We start from the raw sequence: 22,877 nt of genomic DNA, 5'->3' as shown, positions 1-22,877 counted from the left end.
GTCAACTCTGAGACTTGGAGCATGTGAAGGATTGGAGGGAAAAATGGGAGGAGGGGGATAATGTAATTATCCAGGATAAGGGCAAACGACACTGTTTTTAAAGACCTTTTCCCCCATACTTCAATGATCAGGATTCTCTCTCTCTCTCTCTCTCTCTCTCTCTCTCTCTCTCTGTGTGTGTGTGTGTTCACATGAGTGTTCATGTATGCTTACGTGTGTGTGTGTATTACTCAAACTAAAAGGTTCTAAATATCAGCATTACATATAACAGCAGCATATTGATAGTGATTATAAAAGGAAACATGCACTTCTTCCTGTTGTAACATATAAAAAAAGTGTTATGCTTTCTAGCTACCTGCTAAAGCGCATAATACCAGAGTGAATGTAAATTCATTTAGTCAACCAGCACATACAGCAGACATATTTTTCACCAAGACAGATATATTTTGTAGATATTCTTCCTTCCCTTCAAAATTCCTTCTAATCTCCTTTCTTACCTGAACAAAAATACATCATTAAGTATTGGAGTATTAATTACTCCATGTATTTAAAATACAATACTATTTGGGATAAAAGAAACTTTCTTTACTGGATAAATTCAAGCATTTGGCATATTGATTTATCAATGTTATATCAATGAAGAATATGTGCTAAAATTATATAATCATGGCTCCTCAGAGAGGTATTTCAGCCTTCAATTAAAGATATCACAAGAAAAAAAGGAGAGGTTTACAGAGATAACCATAAGAACAAAGCCTAAGTTTGTCTAAATTACAGTCCACTTTCATGAATGATGAAAGAACAGTAGTTTTTTTTTAATTTATTGATCATGAGCCTAAGAAGAGGATCATATTTTCCTCAAATATTACTGTTCTTAAGTCTCTTTCTTGGATTCATGTCTGTAATTCTATACATATACTCGTTTCCTCTCAAAACATTCCCTGAAAAACTTCAAAGCCATAAACAACCTGTAAAACTGCTTCTATCTTTAGCCTCTCTGGCCATGCCCTGAGAATCACAAACTATTTAAGATGTTCCTTTGAAATTTTTATCCCAACTATCTTAACAATAGTTATAGTTACGCTGGACTTACACAATCTTTAAATTTACATTTATTTTGAAAAATCAAAGTTATGTATTAAATCTGGAAAGCAAAATCTTGTTTGATATTACCCTAAAAGGCTTTTTTTCTTTACTGGGTCTTGTCATAAAAAAACAAGATACTTGCAATAAGGAGTGTATCAAGCCGAACATTACAGCCTGAGCTAAAAGTCCAAACATATTGCCTCTTCAATTCAACAAATGTGCAATACTTATGTAGTAATTACATTTCTTTCTGTATATAAGGTCATGATTTTCTTATTATATATATATATATATATATATATATATATATATATATATATATATGTGTGTGTGTGTGTGTGTGTGTGTGTGTGTATATACATAAACAATAATTGGTGGTTTCATTCAGTTATTGAGAAATTATTGTGAGAAATGAATAGAATTGATTATTTTTCATCCAAACATATAAGGTAGGTAACAGTATTGGTTCCATTCCACAGATGAAGAACCTAACCCATATAATGTTACAAAATAAATTTGTATAAATACTGACATAGGAAATACATCGGATATATACTTTACTATTTTAGAGTTCACTACTAACAGAAATAACAAATAGCTAATTTAATATAATTTTATCTAATATTAAAATTAAAAACCACAGTGAGAAATAATAAAGACTATAATTAAGCATTCCACATTCACTATAATAAAAAACCTTCAAAATATTAAAACAATCATTGAAAGAAATAGCATTCACATGAAATGTAATTTCGGTCATTTCTTTACAAACATGCCATTTTTACCAAGAGGAAAAAAAAACAAGATCCAGGACAATACTAATTTTAATTATGTTTTATAAATAAATTAGAGTAATTATAAAATAATGTATATGGACTTCTCTATGACCTAAACTTCTTCCTTATTATACCTATAAATTATTAGATTTGCACATAGATTAGTTTGATATGTTATTAAAAACATTATTAAATAACTTTACATAATAATAATAGTGTGAAATTCCAGCATAAATTGCCCAATCTAAATTTAGTTTACTGAAGAAATGATTAGTAAACATGAATTACTGGAGAAAAATTAGAAGAAAAAATTGAAATCAAGTCATTTTGACAATAAAAAATGTCAAACTGGACTAAATCAAGATGGAAAACTACGTGGAGAAACAAGGATCATTTGTTCCTAAGTATCATACTGATGTCAGGGACCCAACTGAAAGAAGATAACCCTTTCATGGAAGCCTCTCACATGTAGTCATAAGTGGTTGCTCTAGAACCAAGAAAACTGCAATTAATATTGTGCATATTCAGAAACACTAGGAAACATCTCAGACAAGGAATCTATTGTGGAATCAACAAACACTCCTAAAAGTTTAGAAAAAGAAATCATTCTTCGTTAGAAATATATTACACCACAGACTAAAGGCAGTATGCCTACAGGAGGCAAATTTTAAGTATACACTTATTGAAAAGTTTTTTTTAATGATGATTTTTTTTCTTTCAAAAGACCCACAGTGTCTGACTAGCAGCTCTGTTACCCAGGGCACACATCTCAGAAATCAATTTCTACTTCATAATGCAGCGGTTAAAAGTAACACCCATTTTCATTGTTCATGATTTGTCAGTAAATGATTTTGTTTTGACTCAGCTTGCTAGCTGGTTCTTCTGCTTCCCGCAGTAGAGGTTATTCATATGACTATAATTATCAAGGCTCAATTGTGTCTGGATGCTCTCAGGTGGCCTCATCAATGTGCCTGGCTATTGATGCTGGATACCGTATGGACTACTGCACCTCAACAGAGGAACATAACTAGCGGGTTTCTTTACATATTAGAAACATTTCCCCCCTTTCCAAGAGGTGGGAGGGGAAGGTGAAAACACATTGTCTTGAGATGACAAGGTACAGGTCAATACTGATTCAAAAGGAAAGGAAGCAAATTCTCACAAAGATTACAAAGGTTGGCAGGCATTTCCATTTCTCCAAATGAAAGGACTTAGATCCCAAATGAGGGTACACCAGAGGAGTTACTCTAGAGATAATATGACTTGAAAATTTCTAAAGTTTATGAACAGGCTTTGACAAATTATCATCAGACACATGATTCAAACTAAGGAAATGACTTTATTACTGGACTCTTCCCTAGTTTTAGACAAAAGAAAAAAAAAAAACATAATAGGAGTTAAACCTGAATACTCACAAAAGATGGCCTTGATAGCCTGCACCAATCTCAGGGCAAAGGAAAAAGAAGGCCAAGTCAAATGCAGGGCATGGTTACACAGAGGCCACTGTTTTAATGACAGATTCTCTAAGTCCCATTTCCTCCAAACTAAGTTAAATTCTCTAATCATAAAGGCTTTGATAAACATACAAATAAAAATTTAGCAGTTTATAAACTGATACAAGAAGCAAAAGTAGTAAAGATTTTTGTGCATTCTCAAAAATATGGCCTCATCAATGAATGAGATATGGAGAACAGACATGTAGTAACCCTTACCAGACTGTCATGAGAGGTAGGGAACAGGAAAAATCTCCAGACATACAAGTCATACCTCCCTTCCTAGTATCAGAAGTATTTATCTTTGAGTTATAAATGTCTTATCTCTTAGTTACACACTATGGCCACATAAAATCAAATCCTTTGAGTTTAAGTTTGGATGTGTTAAAAATAGAGATGGTCACGATGACGTTGTACGTATGTCTACAGTATGAAGTAGAAGTGAAAATCAACAGCAATTAACAGGAGGAACAGGATGACAAGTTCATGTGATGCTGCTGACTGTTATCTACTACATAATATCTATGCTATGTTGGTATCTTTAAGTGACTCCGTTATACGTTTTATGATCTCAAAGAACACATGTTGTCTCAGAGGAATGCCTAAGACTCTTATGAAGCCTGGGGCTCTCTCATATCCAACCACTGTGCTATTTTATTAATAAATTGTTATTTGGAAGTTAAAAAGTGAAACAGATAGACTGAAAATATACATACATCAGGGGAAATAAATTAAATAAAAATAATGTAGTTTAAGGTAAAAGGAAAAGTAAAGTTAGTGTAATTTTCTTGGAACATGCAATGGACTGGCCCGTAAGGACCATATGCAATCATGAGCATATACAATGATGACAAGGAGGCATTGAGAAAAGATTAGCCATATATACATGTGAGGTGTCAATTTTGAAAACTATTTGCATTCGCTTTATAAGTAAAATCTTTTAAGAATAAAAGGATAAGCATGCAAGATTATGGTCCATAGTTAATATCTCTTCAGAGATAGTTGGAAAAAGGGGGAGATTCAGTGTAACTTCCTGTTCCAATTTTTCTCACCTTGTTAGAAAAGAGTCCATGTCATAAAGAAGCAGAAGAGGCTCCTTGGAGCCTAGTTGCTGATTTTACTTTTAAAAAGACCATGTAAACAAATGAATTAATATTCTAGAAATAAATCACCTCTAGGTCTGGCAGTAAATTAAAAGGCAAGTATGTCATTATCTCCAGGACTATTTTTATTCTCGATTCTTTTCTCTCTGAAAGACAGCTTGCTGTTTACTGTACACTGAAACTTTCTCAGAATAGCATCTATACCATTTTGACTTGTATCTTAAGGGAGACGTGGCTGAGACATGAGTTTCTGTGCATGTACTAAAGAGCAAATAACTAATCATCAAGGAGTATAAAGAACATGATTATAATCATTCTTGTTTATATCAGTAAATCCCTGGCACATCTGGCTAAATCATTTAAGAGAAAGTAATATGCATTTCTTGTCTTTCTCTGTTTCAATGTTTTGTATGGTACTCCTAAAGACACCATCACAGTATGTGTGGTGTAAGGTAAAGAATATTTAAGTAACTTGACCATCTTGAGTAAGAAATATAATAGGAATATTGAAGAAGCAATCTCAGACACTTTATTAGACACTAAACTTAGAAGCAGAAATAAGTTTTATCTCATCACTGTCTTGGAGGTATACATTAAGGCCTCAAAGGCTCTATTCAAGTTCAGGTAAAGAGAAAGCACATGAGTGTTGGACCTGGGTTTTCTTTATTCCGTCTCCCAAAAGTAGCAATGATGGCTACACTAAAATCTGTATTCATTGTTGGCATTGATTCTGTGCTTCAATGACATGTGGAACAAACAAACCAGAATCTGTCAAAAAAGTCTGTTCAAACTAATGATACTGAACATTACTGAGCACAAAATGTAAAAATGTTAACAGCAAGAAAATAAAATTGTCTCTAACTAGTACGTTTATAAGCAAAGAAATTATGGAGTGAAGGTCTGAAGCAATTCACTTCTAATGCTTCAAGTTCCAGTATCAGGAACAGTGCTTTCCATGTATGAAAATACCTCCCCCATGCTAAAATTAATTAGAAGATATAGGATGTCAAAAGTATGACATTATGATATATTTAATAGAAATATTGAATAATCATGTTCAATAAAGTTATTTTTTCTAATAGTTAGTCAAAATGAAACTTGGTAGGGAAGCCAGAGAGAGAGAACATAAGATTGAGAACTTGTCAAGAAAACTTAGAACTTTCATAGAAATTTCCGTGTCTATCAGGAGTCCAAACATATTTTAAGGATAGGTCATGTGCTGACAAGGGGACCTGCTCCAAGCTCCTAAGATTTCCTAAACTGAAGTAACTCTCATATTTTGCATTTTCTTCTTCTTCTTGGCCTCTGAGAACACCAACTGTGTTTCTTCTGGTCACTGTAACCTCATAGTTTCATTTTTCCAATCATAGAACGTAAAGCCTTCCCAATCCCTTTATTGTTCATTCCTTAGACTCATGGCAGCTAAGGTAGAGACGAAAACAGTGAAGACACCTAAGTTTCCCATATTTGATCACCCTGAAGCTGCTAGATAGTTTTAGCCTGCAGTCATAAAAACTCATTTTATAAGTAAGGAAAGTGAGGTTCAGAGAGGTGGAAAGGCTTTCGGTTTAGGTTGCACAAAGCTAAACGTAAATAACAAAAATTCAAATATCATTTAGTAAGCATGGCATAAAACCAATCCCTCTAAAATACAGTCATGATTTCCAATCTTTCCTTTCATATCTACTACAAAATATACATTAAATGAGGACCAACTATCAGTCAATAAGTGTATCTCAAACTTAATGTGTTTATATCTTTCATGTTATTAGAAAAATATGTTCACACTGTCACAGCACAATGTACTTCCTGTCTCCCATAATTCCTATAAGTACCATGATAATTTCAATTTTAAATTAGATATAATTTTATTGAATGGGACATAGTGAATTAAAACATCTGTGACTCAGTATTACTATGTCTTCATGCATATGAATATGTCTTCATGCTTAACAAAGCATCAGTGTTGATATACATATTATAAGCAATTCATGTTATATATGCATACATACAGACAAAACACTTTTACATACAAAATAAAAGTAAATCAAATATTAAAACTAAAGGACTTTGTAGTATTGTGTAAAAACAATGAAAGGATTCAATGTATTAAATACAATTATTTCAGAAGTAAATATACATGACTTATTTTTATGATACAGAAATATTTTCACTTTTATTTCATAATTTTTTTACTATTATTTTTATATTTACCACTAATATTAATCAATCATTTGATATTTATCAATGCCCAGAAATCTTGTACTAATAAAATTCTGGATATAGTAGAATTTCTCCCCTTTTGCATGGTATGATTAAAGTCTTCCCAATTCTTTTAATATTGCTTGAATATACATTTACTCTGTTTTTTTTCCAAATATAGCAGATGTATTAAATTGTTAAAAAAATTTAATGAAAACAATTTTTAAAAAATCAAGTGAGAAAGAATACTTCATTCTAGACAACAAAAGAAGGAAAGAGTTACTTTTCACGTAGTTAATATGCTTCTAGTAGTAAATTGCTTTAATGTGGATAGCCTATAGTTTTGGTGATGTCACTGAAGACCAGGAAAACCTATTGTGGAGCCAGCAAATGAGGCTTGGGGTAAGCTTAGCAGGAGACTGTGTGCTTAGCCTGGGGAAAGTCCTTCTTTGGTTTGGAGAGGTCAAAGGAACATGGCCTCTAGAGAGTAAGAATAATGTTCCTTCCTGGGTGGGTAGCACTTCTTAAATGGAGCTGAAAAGGGCAAAGCAAGTGGAATAAGGTGAGTAGTGTTGATGGGCTTCTGTTCCGGTTTAAATTAAACACACTAGTTGTGATTGAGGATGTGTTAAAGTCTTTTTTTTTTTTTTCAAACTTTTCCTAAGAATTCAAAGTTTTCCCAACATTTGCTAAAGAACTCTTAACTTTAATCGTTTATCTTACTATATATCCTTTCTAGAGCCTTTTCTGTAGTAAATGTAAAATTAGATTCAATTTTCATTCCAAATTCTGTGATCATGATTCACAGGAATTGTAACACTAATTCTAAGAAACTAAGAAACTCCATTGAAAGTGTTTGCAATGTATTATGTAACTTATTTATTTATTTATACCAAGAATATTCAAAATGAGAACAAGACATAACATGCAATATATTTCTACTTTCAAGAAAGGAAGAAATTGGTCATTTGGTATTTCCCGATTTAACCTTGGCAATTCCTATGTAACAAGATAATTTCCCACCTAACCCTGTAGGTGACGAAATATGAACTATCAGGCTGCAGAGATAGCTCAGTGGTTAAGAGCACTGACTGCTCTTCCAGAGGTCCTGAGTTCAGTTCCCAGCAACCACATGATGACCCACAACTATCTGTATTAAGATCCAATGCCCTCTTCTGGTGTGCCTGAAGATAGCTACAGTGTAAATACATAAAATAAATAAATAATTCTGTTTAAAAAAAGAAATATGAACTATCAAAGTCAGTTTTAGGTAAATATTAAAATACTCTATGTAGCTTAAATATTAAAACCTGTCTGTGCACTTTACTTGGCTTTGGTGTACCGATAGTCCTTTGTATAATCTATAATCATGTAACTACATTATAATTTTCCATCCCTTGTTACCTATCATTCATAATTACTGTTAAATTGTCATATAACATGAGGGAAAGCTTTTTGTCAGAGCAGTGTCTGCCAGAGCACCATGAATTTAAAAAAATAAATAATAATTGCTTTAAATTTAGCATTAACTATTTCTGAATAAAATTCTTCTGTATTTGTTGAGGGTATCATAATACTGTATAATTTAGGATGATGGAGTACTATTATATGGTTTACCCCTAGCTAAAACAATTTCTATAATTATAAACAGCACCATGCATACACCACGGGAACTTTAAAGTATACTTCTTCAGGTTCTAAGATTAAAGGGAAGCATACAAATGAGGCTATAAGCTATGGAGACTGAGTAAGTGAACCCATTCTCAAAACTTCACTGTGTACATGGATCACTGGAATGGCTTAACATAAGATGGTGGTATAACTTAGAGAGCCACACTCACGTGCATAAGGCCTACATTTTAAACATTACTCTTCGGTGAATCATAAAGCTTAGAACTATTTTCATTGTATAAAAAATAAAGGAAAAGGAAAGAAAACCTGAAGAAAATAGCAGTATGTTTCATCTCTGAGTAAATAAAATCACTAGAATAAGAAAACAGATTATCTAGTTTATTCTTTAGAAAATTTCAAGTGAGTTTTCTTCTTCCTCTTACTTCAGTGTTATCCAAAAAAAAAAAAAAAAAAAAAGACCTGAATAGTTGTTGTGGAATAGTTTCACTGATAGACAGGAGCCCCGTTAGATAGCTGCAAGCTTCTCATCCTTACCACATAACAGCACAGCGAGAGAGTCAGCAGAAAACATGGTCCTAATTTCACTAGCTAGAAAAGTCAGCAAAACCACCAAGCCAAAAGTGCTTCAAGCAGCACTGCACTGGCTTAAAAGGAAAAAAGGAAATGATGTCCCTTCAGGAAAGATGGAGGTGGGTGTAACATGGGACTGTGCTTAAATACTAGTGACACAAGAAGATAACACTTCAACACCAAAACTCTATGAATGGCAGGAGAGAAAAAAATAATAGCACCAAAAAAAAAAAAAAAAAAGAAGAAGAGTGGGGCATTCTCTCTCAGACACCCTCATCTCTTCTATTTCTCTAGAGGAAGAGGAAAGAAATTACTTTTGGCTGAAATCAGTGAAAGACATAAATAGATGAACTTTTTTTCCCTAAACAAACCTGTACAGCCTCATATCAAAGCTGAAATGTATGAGAATGCTTCTGTATACATTACATTTTTTAAGAGAGGTTTGCAAAACACAGAATACAGGTCTTGTTCAAGGTCATTCTTTTTAAAAAGAGAAAAGGGAAGTCACTGAAAGGAACTGATCTAGAAGATGAAATCACATGTCAACTCCTTTCTAGCTGACTCTATGCTCGCCCCTGTCCCTGTGTGGCCCATATTTCCCAGTTTTTTTTTTTTTTTTCCTATTCGGAATGACTAAAAAATGATTGTAAAGTATGAGTTCCTGGCTGGGAAACTCACTCTCAGTGTCATAATCCATCAATGAACAAGAACAGAATAACCTAGGGATAATGTCTAACAAGCTGGATAGAAACACCTTAGCCATCATTAGCCTGCCTTCTTTCCCTTCCTTCTGTCCCTCCCTCCCTCCCTCCCTCTCTCCCTCCCTCCCTCCCTCCCTCCCTCCCTCCCTCCCTCTCTCCCTCCCCCCTCCCTCCCTTCCTTCTTTCCTTCCTTCCTTCCTTTATTCCTTTACTCTATGTTAGGAGCTCTAGTTCCTCATAACATTTAACCTAACTCCACAAAGGAATGACCTTTTAAAACCACAATATTTGTCTGAGCTTCTGAGCATTTAAAATTTGGTTTACAGATTTGTCTGCCTTCCCTGAAGAATGGGTGAACAAATATAGGAACTGACTTGCAAAAGATGAAACCTTAAGTGAGTAAAGGCAAAAGAGAGGTGAACCAGAGATGGGAAAATATGTATTTTTCAAGTACCAACATTCTTCACCAGAAATTTTATGTCTGGTCATTCTCACATATGTGATTGGCTTGCAACTTATTATGTTGTCAATATTCCACACAAACTTAGGGCAAGGAAAAAAAAAGGCATCTCTCTGTGATGTTTATCACATAAGGCAGCATTGTATGTAGGATTTTTTGAATGATAGAGGATTTCAAATAAATTTACTTAAAAAGAAAAGACATTTGATATGAAATTCTCTTTAATTCCTTCAAATCTTGTTATTTTTAGTTTTTTTTTTTTCCTTATTAGAACTAAGACAGTAGAGTATGGATTGTCTTACTGCCTGAGTTGAGTTAACATCTATATCCTTCCTCTGAGTTGAAGTTATACACTAAATCTGTATGAAGAGTGGCTCTCCTAGACTTCATGTTGGAAGTAAAAGATAAGTTGATTACATATGCTACCGTTTTTGTTTTTGTTTTAACTGAAGGCGAAACAGGACTGCAAATGACCTGGTGTCATCTGGGAGAGCAGGAGAAGAGAGAAAGAATAGGTATGTAGAAAAAATGCACTTAGCTTCAAGGTTTCAATCCTGATAAACCACGCAATGTTTGAATGTCAAACAATTTTTGTAGCCAGCTTTCATCACATGGTCTTGAATATTCATATATATCGGGAATGAAGGAGTGGGGCTCTAGTCATAATCGATGCTCAAACACCACTGCCCTACTCATCCCCAATCTCCCTTCCTTCAGACTCAGGCAGTCACAGGGTCCACAATGAGCCCCACTGTCTGCTAGGGTGCTAGCTGAGCTCTCCAGCCCCGCCCCATGTAGTGTCAAAGCAGACCTGCCAGCTGCAGTGGTAGAGCCCAGCCCCCAAAGCCCGCTGCATTCATGGCCTTGTAGCACCACCACCCTGCAGCAGCAGCAGCAGCAGCAGCAATTCCAGACTCCAAAGAAGGAGTCCGGACATGAGCGCGCAGGGACAAGAGCAGCTACACATTAGCTTGTGATCTGCAAATGCCATCAAATGGATAGCTGCAGAAACGGAGGGGATGGAAGACAATCAGGCAGTCTCCCTGCACACCCTAAGCAGCTTTTGCAAACAGAAGACACCACCACACACTCAGTTCCACCTTCATAGGTCAGTCCCTATCTCTGCCTCCTAGAGCAGCGAACCACTGACCCACCAGGCCAAACCAGCAGGCAGTTCTGGAGGCAGGAGACAAACCAGCACTCCTCAGCTGAAAATTTCAGACCTTCTTCACTCTGGAATTAAACATTGAGGAGGAGACTACTTTGGAAGTACCTTTATGTTGTTAATTCAAGCGCCCTCGAGAAGGAAGTGGGATTTTCGGTAGGGAACAAGCAACGGTGGGGGAAGGAGATGGAATATACAAGGTCCAAGAATAAGGGGCTTCGGAAGTTAACTAAATTTGTTCAGCCTCTTCAAGTGAAGGGAATCTCCATTTTCACATATCAGATCTCGTATGTTAATTAGGCAGTCTTAAATCCAACCTGCTTTTAAATCAAAGCACTAGATGGAATTTTCAAAATACCGATTGTACAAACAACAACAAACACTGTCCGCCTCTGAGATAAAGCAGGTGGGGCCAGGGCTGATGTTGCCACTGGGACTGGGGCTAGGGCTGGGGCTGGGGCTGGAGCTGGGGCTAGGGCTGGGCTGGGTGGTGGCTATTGGTTTTTGGCCTCGTTCTCCTAGACATATAAAAACGACCTCTTTTCATGTATATATTATGCCACCTCAAATCAAAGCCTGGCAGTTAAACACCTAGTCTCAACACACACACACACACACACACACACACACACACACACACACACACACACACATGCACGCACACTCGACATTGAATTCCTTTTCATCCTAACCAAGTCCCAAGAAAACTCCATTTCACATCAAAGTCTCGAGATTCTTAATTCACAACTACTGAAAGGATCTGGGAAGATCCTGCACATCAAGGGAACCTGGTACAGAAGGTAAAGGGGTCCTAGGGAGAAAAAAATAAAAGATCTTTGATAGATGTGGGGGGGCGGGGAAACAAACACCGGATCTCACTTCAGTATCTGGAGGGTTGGCTACCAAATGGTCCGCAGCAACCATAGCCTGAAGGAATCATGAACCGTTCATCTCTGGCACCTTCAGACAGGTTCAACAAGCCTGGCCCTTTTCAAAAACTATCCTCAGGCTTGATGTATTCATGGATGGATGGATAGATAGATAGATAGACAGACAGACAGATAGATAGATAGATTTCACTACCACAATAAGTGTCCAGATACAGACTTACATTTTATATATACCAGAAACTGCATACCCCGTCACTGAGCAAGCGCCCTTGGATACCCAGCCCTTTCTAATGATTTTCAAAACATTAATAAGTAAAGTAGCCTGCAATGCAGATAAGATGCTAGAAACAAGACCTTAAGGAAAGTGGGTGAGGCAAGTAGTCCTTCATTGTTACCTGGTGCCTCTAGGGGGAAAGACGGTCATAGGAAGACTTTCTGCCGGCAGGTAAGATCCAGGCAAGGTGGCTCCAGGTGGCTTTCACAGTCGTACTGGGGTCTCGCTCATCACTTCGCTGCCCTTTGCCATAGCTCAGCACCCGCATCCTAGGGAGTCAGAGAGGTGGCTCCTGCCCCTGCCGTCGCTGCTCGCAGGTCCCGCTGGGTGGGGAATCAGCGCAAATCGCCCCATGAAACCAGTGGCTCCGCGCCCGGGGAGCGGGCAGAAGCAGGGCGGCCGCGCACACACAGAGACACGCTCACACACACTCACACATTCTCAGCCAGGCGCGCGCGCACTCACACTTGCACAAGCACTCCCAGAACCGCACCGGGAGGGAGAAACAGTTCTGGTCCTTCTCAAGATCCGGTCCGGAAGCCCACCAGCCTACCGGCAAAGAGAGCAGTCGCTTTCTCACATAGCCCTTTGATCACGTTTCCTTCAAGTTCTCCTGCAGCCAAATCCTTGGAATTCAAAAGCTGGTGACATTTCGCTGGGCAGAAAGGGAGTCCTGGAAGGGCTGTGGAAGCGTTGGGGATTCGTTAAGCAGTTTGAAAAGCAATCCTCATTACCTTGTTTGTACAGTAAACCAGCTCGGAGTGCTGAAGTTTGGGCTTCAAATGTTGTGGACAGACACATTCATATTCTTCGGACCAAAAGAGGAAAGTCAAGATGCAGGGAAATAATACAGCTGCAAGTCCCTCTCTTGACCTTGTGATGTACCTGGAAGCTCGTTAATACAGCCACTCTCCAAGCCTCTGGATTAAGTGATCCTTACACCTGGGTTCACAGCCGATCAGCCTCCCAGAATCCAGCCTGGAAAACCGGTCTGGGTGTCCTCCATGCTCTGCGAGAACCTGGGCACGGAGGGGCATCTCTGAGTTAACACGTTTGCTTCTGGGCAGTTGGAAAAAAGACTGTCAAATGCATCCGATAGGCGCGCGCACATACACAGGCGCACAAACACACGCATACACACACGCAGCTAGCTGGAAAGAGGCTTACAAAATACTAGAGGAACACCAAGATGACTTGAAAAGGTGGAAAACCTCCAGAGTCGTGCCGGGAAAACTGAAGGGCCAGCTGGGAGATTCCAAAAGTCTTCTCAGGTCTTTAAATATTCACATTTCTATACCTCTCTCTTTCTATTTCTCCTTTCCAGAATGTTTCATGGATCTGCCCCACCCCCGTCGAGTTGCGCCTTTTTTTCCCTAAGATAACCGACCACACAACATGAATTATATGGGTGCGTTGTGCCCACAGCTCCACAAAGTCCAGAATCCTAAGGACCAGCTAGCTGAGAAGCCATTCACATCTCACATCTTCAAGGGAAGAAGAAAAGCTCGCAGGCAAACACACACACACACACACACACACACACACACACACACACACACACACACACACAGCTCCGGCTGCTCTGCACGGGCTCACCACCTCCCTGCGCCGCTGCACACAGCGCGGTGGGCGCCCCTCCCGCTGGCTGAGGCCCTGGGACGAGTCCTCAGCTCAGGCTCAAGGCGGGAAGCTGCAGTCCGGGCTGGCAGCCGCCGCCCCGGCAGGCCTGGGAGAGCCGCTCCCCAGCGTGGTGCGTGCAGGCAACGCCGGCCCAGAGGAGCTGCGCTTGGCGCTGCAGCATGGAGGCGGCGGCGGCGGCGGCGGCGGCGGGCGCGCGGCCGAGAGCCGGTCCCTAGCTGCAGTGACGAGAACGGCCGCACCTCCCAGAACCCTAGAAACAGGAGACACCCCAAGCAGTAGCAGCTGTGCTCTCGGCCTTTGAGACTTCGGGCTGGATATGTTCAGAGAACCGATTTTCCGCGGGCGCAAGGAGAGGGTTAGCGCTGTGCCTACAAATCCCTAAGCAGAGGAGGCGCGGGGGCGTTGCAGGAAGGGGGGAGGGGATGCGTTGGAAAACCCGAAGGGAGAAAGCTAACTTCTGGGGCATGCCTCTGTTGGAAATGAACTGCCTGATCTAGTCGCCCACTGACCTGTGATTAAGGGAATAATAATTTAAATTTAAAAAAATAAAAATTAAAAAAAAAAAGTGTCACCCAGTCAGGCTGTGCCATTAGGCAGTGTGACAAGTGATTAGCTCCAACCTGGCAGAAAAAATCCCAGCCTAAGAGCTTCTCGCTGAAACTCCCAGACACTGAAGGCTGGCTTCCAGTGTTCCCTAGTCTGTGTGTGTGTGTGTGGGGGGGGGGGGTGATTTGCTTATGAATCAGATGGAAGCGGATTCCAAAATGAACATTTACTTTGCAGAATCTGCGCAGTAGGTACCCGGCATGGAGAAGTGATGAAGCTAACCACATTTTAGTGTACAGAGCTTTACAGGACTGGAGTAGTCCTCAGAAAGGCCTGGCCACCGAGGTCAGCTGCACTGGGGAAGGATGTGGAGTCAGAGAGAGGTGTGGTACAGAGGAAAGAAAAAAAAAAAAAAAAGCCTCTTGGGGAGACATTGGGTAGGGCCCTCCCTGGCTTTACTCTTGGAATTCTGCCAAAATTCCCAGGTTCTCAGTTAATCCCTTCTCAGACTCCAGCAAAGCTCACAGAAACCCCCTAAAGACAGTATGTGGAGAGGTCTGAAGCTAGTCCTTTCGGGATTGAGTTGATGAACACTTGATTTTTGGTTTCTGTGCCTCCCTCTAAATTCAAACACCAACCGGAACCAAACCTGCATGGAAGAATTGAGGGGAGGGGTAGAGGGATACTGTCTATCAAGGAGCACTTCCTTGCCTACTTGCACCATACTGTTGTTCCTTCCAGAATAGGATGCTCTGGAATTTTGTTTCCAGTAGAACCCGAGGCTTTACCCTTGCCTTACGAATTCACACGGGCGTGCATATTCAGGCACACCCACGGGCACTATCCAAGTGCGCGCACAGGCACCCACACATAATCAAGACCCACACAGCTGCCTTTTGAGAGATGAACTCAGCCTGGAGTACTTTAAGTGGTAACTGCTCCAGTTTTCTCTTCCTTCTCTGGGCTCCTCTCTTTGCTTCCGACCAGGTTCCATTCAGGTTTATCCCTGGGTTGTTCGCCCCTGGATTTAGCAATGTGATCTACTTGCTGATTACTTGATTCCGGAGGAGCATTGGCTGGGGCTGCGATTCCCGCCGCGCAGTCTCCAAGCATTTCTGCCACACCGGCTGGGGCTCCCAGTTCCAGTGCAGTCTTCAGCGGTAGATTGCAGAGCTGAAAGCGAATTTGAGCGTCCAAGCTTCTCTCTTAACAGCCAGGTGCTGACCAGTAAGATTCCATACAAATCTGCAAAAGGACTCTGGAAGACAAATACTTCAGCAGACACCATGAAGTCCTGGAGAGTCTCCCCCAAAATCGTGAGTGTTTCTCCGGTGGGTTTCTAGTCAAGGAAGTGGATAACCCAGTATTCCAAGAAATCCCAAGGTAGAGCTTTCACCTCAAGGAGGAGGCCACTTCTGAAGGCATAGGAGAGAAAGTGCTGTTTTCTGGCTTCCCTTTCAACTTGGAAGCTTTGTGGACTTGAGGGCAAGTGATGAAATCGCCCCAGCTTGGACTCCAGGAAGATTCAAATGAGCACTTCCAAGTACTTTAGGATGTGGGGGGTGACTTCTTTTGCCTTCAGGACTGTCCCACTTGCTGTCCTGCTTAGCTGAAAGAACTAAGTCTCTGAAATAAGTATTTGTGGTTCACCAAAGTGAACAAAGTATATATCCAAATATTGATTCAGAATCCAAAAGACCTCTGCCTATCTGGATTGAATAACTTTCCTTCTTTTTCCTATTTCCTTTACATTTTATACCCGGACAAAGGTAAGAAGAAGACTCATTGCCAACTTGGCCAACTGAAGATGCTAACAGTTGGGGACTAGGCAAAATTCAGTTGGGGTGCCTTGTATTAAATGTGTTTAGTGGTGAGAAAGATGACACCACTTTTTGGCTGAAGTTGGGGAGTGATGCAGTGCATCTCAGTGTTCTCTCAAGGTCCAACACATCCCAGGCAGAAATGCCATTTAACTTCAGGCTTCTGTTCACTGAGCTGTGTGGAAGGGGTTTATGCACAACCCACTCCGCTCACCCAATACCCCCATCTCCTTCTAGGAAATTGACTACTAAGGCAAGAATCTTTCATTCTGATGTGTGTGTTGTTTGTGTCCTTTGCAAACTAATTGGAGATTGCAAAACAAAAAACAAAAGAAAACAAACAAACAAAAATAAACAGAGGAGAAAGCAAGTTATTTTCCATGAATGTTTTATTGTTTTTAGAAAGTTGAAGAAGAGTCTATTGTGGTTTTCATAAGTGCCAGACCTAACAGAAAGAACCTTTTTATTATTTTATAGCAAACACACACACACACACACAGATGCAGGAGGGAGGGAGGGAGGGAGGGAGGGAGGGAGGGAGGGAGGGAGGGTAGGGAGGGAGGGAGGGAGGGAGAGAGGGAGGGAGGGACAGAGAGACAGAGATCTGGAAATTGGTTATATGTTTGTTTGGTTTTTTTTGTTTTGTTTTGTTTTGTTTTGTTTTTTGTGTTTTGTTTTTTTACTTATCCAATAGCTAACTCTACAGATGTTACTTTTTCAATAGTTCATATACTTAGAATAGGATTCTTTTGTGCAGCATTTAAAAAGGAAAACCCTATCCTCAATGATTTCGATTAAATTTGGCTTATTTCCTCAATAGGGAATCTATCTTGATTATCTTAATTATTCCCAATTTAAACTTAAGCCAATTCATTTTTTAAAAAATAATTTTCAGCTTTCTGTCTCCTCCAGGTGATTTTCCCAAGAAATTATGGCCATAAATGCCAGAATTTTCATTTTCACAGAAATGAAAAGAAAGGCTAAGTGCTTTCTTATTTTCAGGCAAAAGTGGAAATGTGAATATTTTACAGTCAAAAGGATACATAAAACATATTCCTGACTTATGCATGCATTATTATTTTTCATTGGCTTGCTCTAATACAAGGAGAAAATATAACCTACTCCTTTAAAAACTGAAGTTCATGAATCTTACTTCTATGAATTGATGCATGTAGTAAGTCACCATATTAGTTCATTCTTATCTTCCCTGTACTTTCTAAGAACACATTTCAATTGGAAACATCTCCATGTTTGAGTCATGGTTGAGTTAGTAGCTTTTAATTATTTTTATTAATTATTGGCTCTGTGACCTTAAAACTTTGAAATGATATGAAAAATCAAGGAGAGATAAAGTTATTACTTGAACATTTAAAGAATAATTTGAGGCAAAAACAAACAAATTCCATGCACTAAAGATTAAATTAATAGCTAATATAGCTGTGACCGTCATAGTTCTGCAATTTTACATTTGCTGCAAAGCATATTTCTGACATTTCTGAACATGAAGCTCATGAGTGAAGAATATTGTGGCTTCTGAGTCTTACCCCAAACAACTAACTTTTTAGCAGTATTGAACATCTGGTTTATCTGTGCTATATCTATTAAGAAGTTTTATACATAATTTGGGCTAAAGGTCTAAGAAATGATACTCATTTTTAGTATACCTCAGTGACAAACATACCCCTCCCCACTTAGTTAGTTATATCTTGAGCTTTGATTTGACTTGTAAGGACACATTGACTTTCTGGAATCTGCTATTAGGCTGCTTCATTTCCTAATAGGAAAGGAACTATCATTGGAAGACTGAAATAATCATTGGGTGATTCGAATGCTGTTTCATGGTTTCTGCTTTTGATACTGTACTCCCAAAACATTAAAGTTGAATCTCGAATTTGGAAATACCAGTGCATTAAAAATAATAACACTGAGCACTGGACAGGGATTTCTTGAGAGTTTACACAAAGGGAATTATCTCAGTCAGCGTTAAATATCTCTGAACAAAACAACAACCCTTAAGCACAATTACTACTATCCATCCTTTTCATTCTTGTTTATGTTGATAGTCTGGCAAACAACTCCTTAGTTACTATAGTTACAGTGTATCATTCCATTGAAGAATATCCATCATTCTAAGAAAGAAATGATAGTATTTTGATTTCTTTCTATCATCAAAGCTACTTTGTCAAACTAGATGAAAGTAATTATGATTGTTATGTCACTCTTTACTAAAGTGTGACTGAGCTGCCACAATTTATATATTTTGGGACTAGAAAGGGAACTTGCTCTCTAACAGTAAAGATTCTAGGTAAAAGTACACAGAAATCCAGAGTACTTATGCTTTGCTGGTTGAACTGAGTATTAAGTACAGTATGTTTAGACTCTTTTATATTTTGCAATGTTTTGGAAAGATTATTAAGCCCCAGTTTTTATTCATTAAGCACTTTATTATATGTATGTTCACATATATGTATAATCTTATGACAATTTACATGCAATCTCTAAGCTATACTCTAAAGTCAAGCTAGTTAGGAAATAGCTATTCTAAAAACAAGTCTGGATTTTTATTATGTCTTGATATATGCATATAACTGGATACAATGAATCCCATTGGATGGAAGTCCTAAGGCATTTGAAAGGCTTTGATATCATTCTATTAAAAGCCCTATGGTGATGTATGTAGCAAAGCCTTTGTTTTACAGATGTAGTTGATTTTTTTCCTGTAAATTCATAGCAATACTCTGCCCTCAATTTCAGGCAGGTGACCACAAATAAGTGATCACAGGTAAGATGACACTCACTTGTTTGAGGCCATACAGTTGGATTTTCTAAAATACCAGCCCCAAGAGAATTAACTTAAAAAGAAATGTATGTCAATGTATTTGATTGGAACACATTTACATTAAAGTAAATAATGTCTGGTAAGTTTTATGAGTATGAAAGCATATAGTCTCTTCTGAAACCCATAGGCATATGTAGATCTAAGGTACAAATTGAATGTCTCCCCAAATTGCTCTCCACCATTTTTTAAGACATGTTCTTTCAATGAACTTTGAAATAACTCTTTACATTAGGCTGGACAGGTCAGCAAGCCCTAAGTATTCACCTGTCTTCCTGTTTTCCAACCCAAGAGCTGGCATTTTGCTTTGGGCTAGGTCCTCATGTGTGTTCAGCAAGCCCTTTTAAGCACTGAGTCATCTCCCCAGCTACCAGAACAATTTTTTTGACAGCAACTTTGACAGCATGATCTGGGAATTTCCCCCTAATTCTTCAGTAATTGTTTTTCTTTCTAATCATTGAATTTGGTAGGAAAGACTGTATGTTCTCTACTAATTTATTTATTTTTTTTCTAACTAACCTTCCTTTTTTTCTCAATTAGTTTGGTTACCATGCTTTAAAGTTTCTTTGGTTCCATTGCTCTGATCTTCTGCGGATCAAGAATAAAAAGCCAATATGTTTTGATGGGCATTGAATTGTTTCTTTATACAATGCTGTTAAATTCTCTGCTAAGAGACCAGGAATTGCAGGAATCACCTCATTTGTGACTGATGATCTTCACTATGTCTGGAAGAGAGGAATTGACCATGGTTTTCAGCCTTTGTTTCTCACAGCTATTGCTTAACCAATAGCCAAATTAATTCATTGGAATATTGATTTTTATTTCTCTACTAAGAATTATAAACTCCAGATGTGTCTCTCCTGATTTCTTATGAAATGTCTGCAAGTCCTGTATGACTTCCAACTCCAACTTCAGGGTTGCTTTTATGATATTCGCTCTTACTTCCCTAGAAGCAACATTAGAATATCTAAACAGTGTGTTCCCCAACAATGCAAAGCATAGTATGGGATATTATTTGTCTAATTTTCTTGAATACTTAAGGGTTTTGTGCTTCAGACTGAAATTCCAATACTGAGAGATGACTAAGCAGTTAAGAACACTTACCCAGGTCTAGGGTTTGTTTCCCAGAACTGAAAAAAAAAATGCTCATATCTATCCAGAATCAGCTCTAGCAGGGATTCAAAACCTTCTTTTAGTCGCTTCTCCTGTCCTCAGGAACCACATGCATGTGAAGGTAGATGTCTGTGCACATTTACAAATAAATAATAAATAAATAAATAAAATCAATTTTAGAAAAATGCTATACTTAAGGTTTGCTGAGACCTATTAATGACTGCTTTGTAATGTAGCTATCAGAAACAATCTCTTTCAAGTCATGTAATAAATAAGTTTCACTAAAGCATATTAGAAAGAAACGAGTTTCACAATCTGATGTTTTATTAACTCAGGGAAATGTGTCCATATCAAAAATATAACAAAGACGTCCTATTGATTCTTGTATTTTCCTTGATATTAAATATTGCATCATTTGGATGAAACAATACTGGTGAAATTCTGAATAGTGATGTTATTCTATTGAGACACAATTTGGCTTTGAGATATTAGTACTGGCACCATACCTTGAAGAGATTTGCCATGCAAAGAATCTGATTAAAAATTGTTATTTTGCTCCTCTTGAAACAAATTTTTCTGTCTTATTTAGTTGTTATTGGTTTTTGTTTTTTCTTTTTTAATGTATAGATAGACTCATAATCACTTTTTTATTGTGCATGTTTTGACTTTCAGGGATAAAATAATCTCTCAGAGGGATTAGCATTTTGTTTTGTTTTGCTTCACTGCAATGTGTGTTTGATATACTCTGCTGTAAGAAGTAAACGCTCCAACTGAAAGGTTACAGTACTGAACACAGATCCAGAGGGTGGACACAGTCCTGATCAAAATCTGTTCAGTTTTGGAAAAGAAACTGAGTCTATCTGTGAGCTGCTGGAATGTGCTGTGGCCTCAGCTATGACCCTGCCACAAGTTCCTCCCTCAAATGCTGTGTCGATGAGGTTTACATAAACAATAAGTTCTTATTAGAAAACAATGTGAACAGAAAACTTTCCTGATTTTTGTGTTTTCTCATTTCCAACAATATTTATTTTACTTATTCCTTTGATACCGTAATGTGTTAAGGAATGGAAAACTATAATTTAACAGTTTATGTTGTGATTTTTTTAAGAAACCACAAGTTTTCCTCTGCTATTTTAATACTGAACTGAACATATGCTAGATACACGAAGCATGGATGAAACAGATTGCTCGGTATGGTAGATCATATTTCAGAGGATGTTTTATCCTATTCTTAAACCAAAAAGTACTTAACAGGTGAAACAGAATGGCTACCAGAGCCACAAAGCAGGCTGATGAGACACCATTTCCACTTAGCAATCCTGATTAAAATCCATTGACAATTTGTTCTCTTTGTTGTTTCTGGCAGTGTGGGGACCTTCAGTGTGCACTGATGATGAATCAGCTTTGGAACCTGGTGTGTTAAGCTTCACTCCAAATGTATAAGTAATTTTTCTATTGAATATGACATTTGGTTGTACTGTATCACTGTCTACCTAAAATTATAATAAGAAAATTGACATTTATCATTAATTCAATATGTAGCCCCTTTGTTTCCATGTGCATATTTGTATTCTGACATGTTCCACGATATTTGCAGCCTAAAAAAGGAAAAATTAACATATATATATATATATATATATATATATATATTATGTTTTAGAATCCGTGTAGAATAAAACATGATCTTGATGTTTGGAAGGTTATTCAGAGTTGTGAAAATTATCTTCTTCTCTATTGTTTGTGTAATATTTATACCACTCCATCAATCCTGATGCTATTGTCAGAGGAAACTCTTGAGGCCTTTTTTTTCTTATATAGTAGCTCTAGTTCTTTAATACTCCATGCAGTTCAGACAAGTGTATAATTAATACATATTAGGTATGCTTATAACACATGCATGCCCTCAAAAAATTACTCTAAGTATACAACCTTGCCTGTAATAACTACTTTAAGAAGGAATTCTATTTCTGGAATAGTAAAATGATGCAGTCAATGAAGTGCTTCCAAGAAAGCATCATGATTTGAGATCTACACCACCCCTCACCCCAAACACTTAAAAATTCCAGGTCCTAGTGAGAAATCCTGACTGCTGAAACAATATGAATTAACAGCTCATTAGAAAGAACACCTAATGCTGTCCCCTGGCTTCGCTATGCACGTGCACGTGCACACACACACACACACACACACACTCATACATGCATATATGTGCACATACTCCTTACACACAAGTATCCCATTCATTCACATTCAGAAGTATTTAAATTTACATAGACAGAAATCTGATGTAGAGGATAGAAATGAAATCTAATATAGAGGATAGAAATAATTCAACCCAGGCTGACTTTACTTTGCATTGCTGTATGAGATCATTGAGCGTAGTCAACCTCAGCCAGCCAACAAGCTGAATCCACTCCAGAGTACTAGCGTGTCCTCATATGAATTTTGTTGTTGTTGTTCTTGTCAAACATCCCATAATATTGGACCGAAATTCTCTTCTGTCATGTTGTAATAACTGTGGATTTGTGTGGGGGGAGGGTTGATTAGTTCTGTAAATGAAGCCATTCCA

The 22,877-nt window shown here is 38.1% G+C and overlaps 1 protein-coding gene across 2 annotated transcripts in view; it reads right to left on the bottom strand.

The window, feature by feature from the left end:
• Positions 1 to 14,320, bottom strand: part of Lrfn5 (leucine rich repeat and fibronectin type III domain containing 5) — a 336,213-nt gene extending 321,893 nt beyond the window's left edge. For both annotated transcript variants that reach the window (XM_021179092.3, XM_021179091.2), the window contains exon 1: positions 12,474 to 14,320. The gene's annotated coding sequence lies outside the window, so the exon portion shown is untranslated. The remainder of the gene's footprint in view (positions 1 to 12,473) is intronic.
• Positions 14,321 to 22,877: the final 8,557 nt, after the last annotated feature.

Source organism: Mus caroli, unplaced genomic scaffold, assembly GCF_978045245.1.
Source record: "Mus caroli unplaced genomic scaffold, Mus_caroli_1 scaffold_14, whole genome shotgun sequence".
Taxonomy (NCBI): Eukaryota; Metazoa; Chordata; class Mammalia; order Rodentia; family Muridae; genus Mus; species Mus caroli.
Note: the sequence above shows the minus strand (reverse complement) of the source record. Positions and strands in the feature narration are given on the sequence as shown.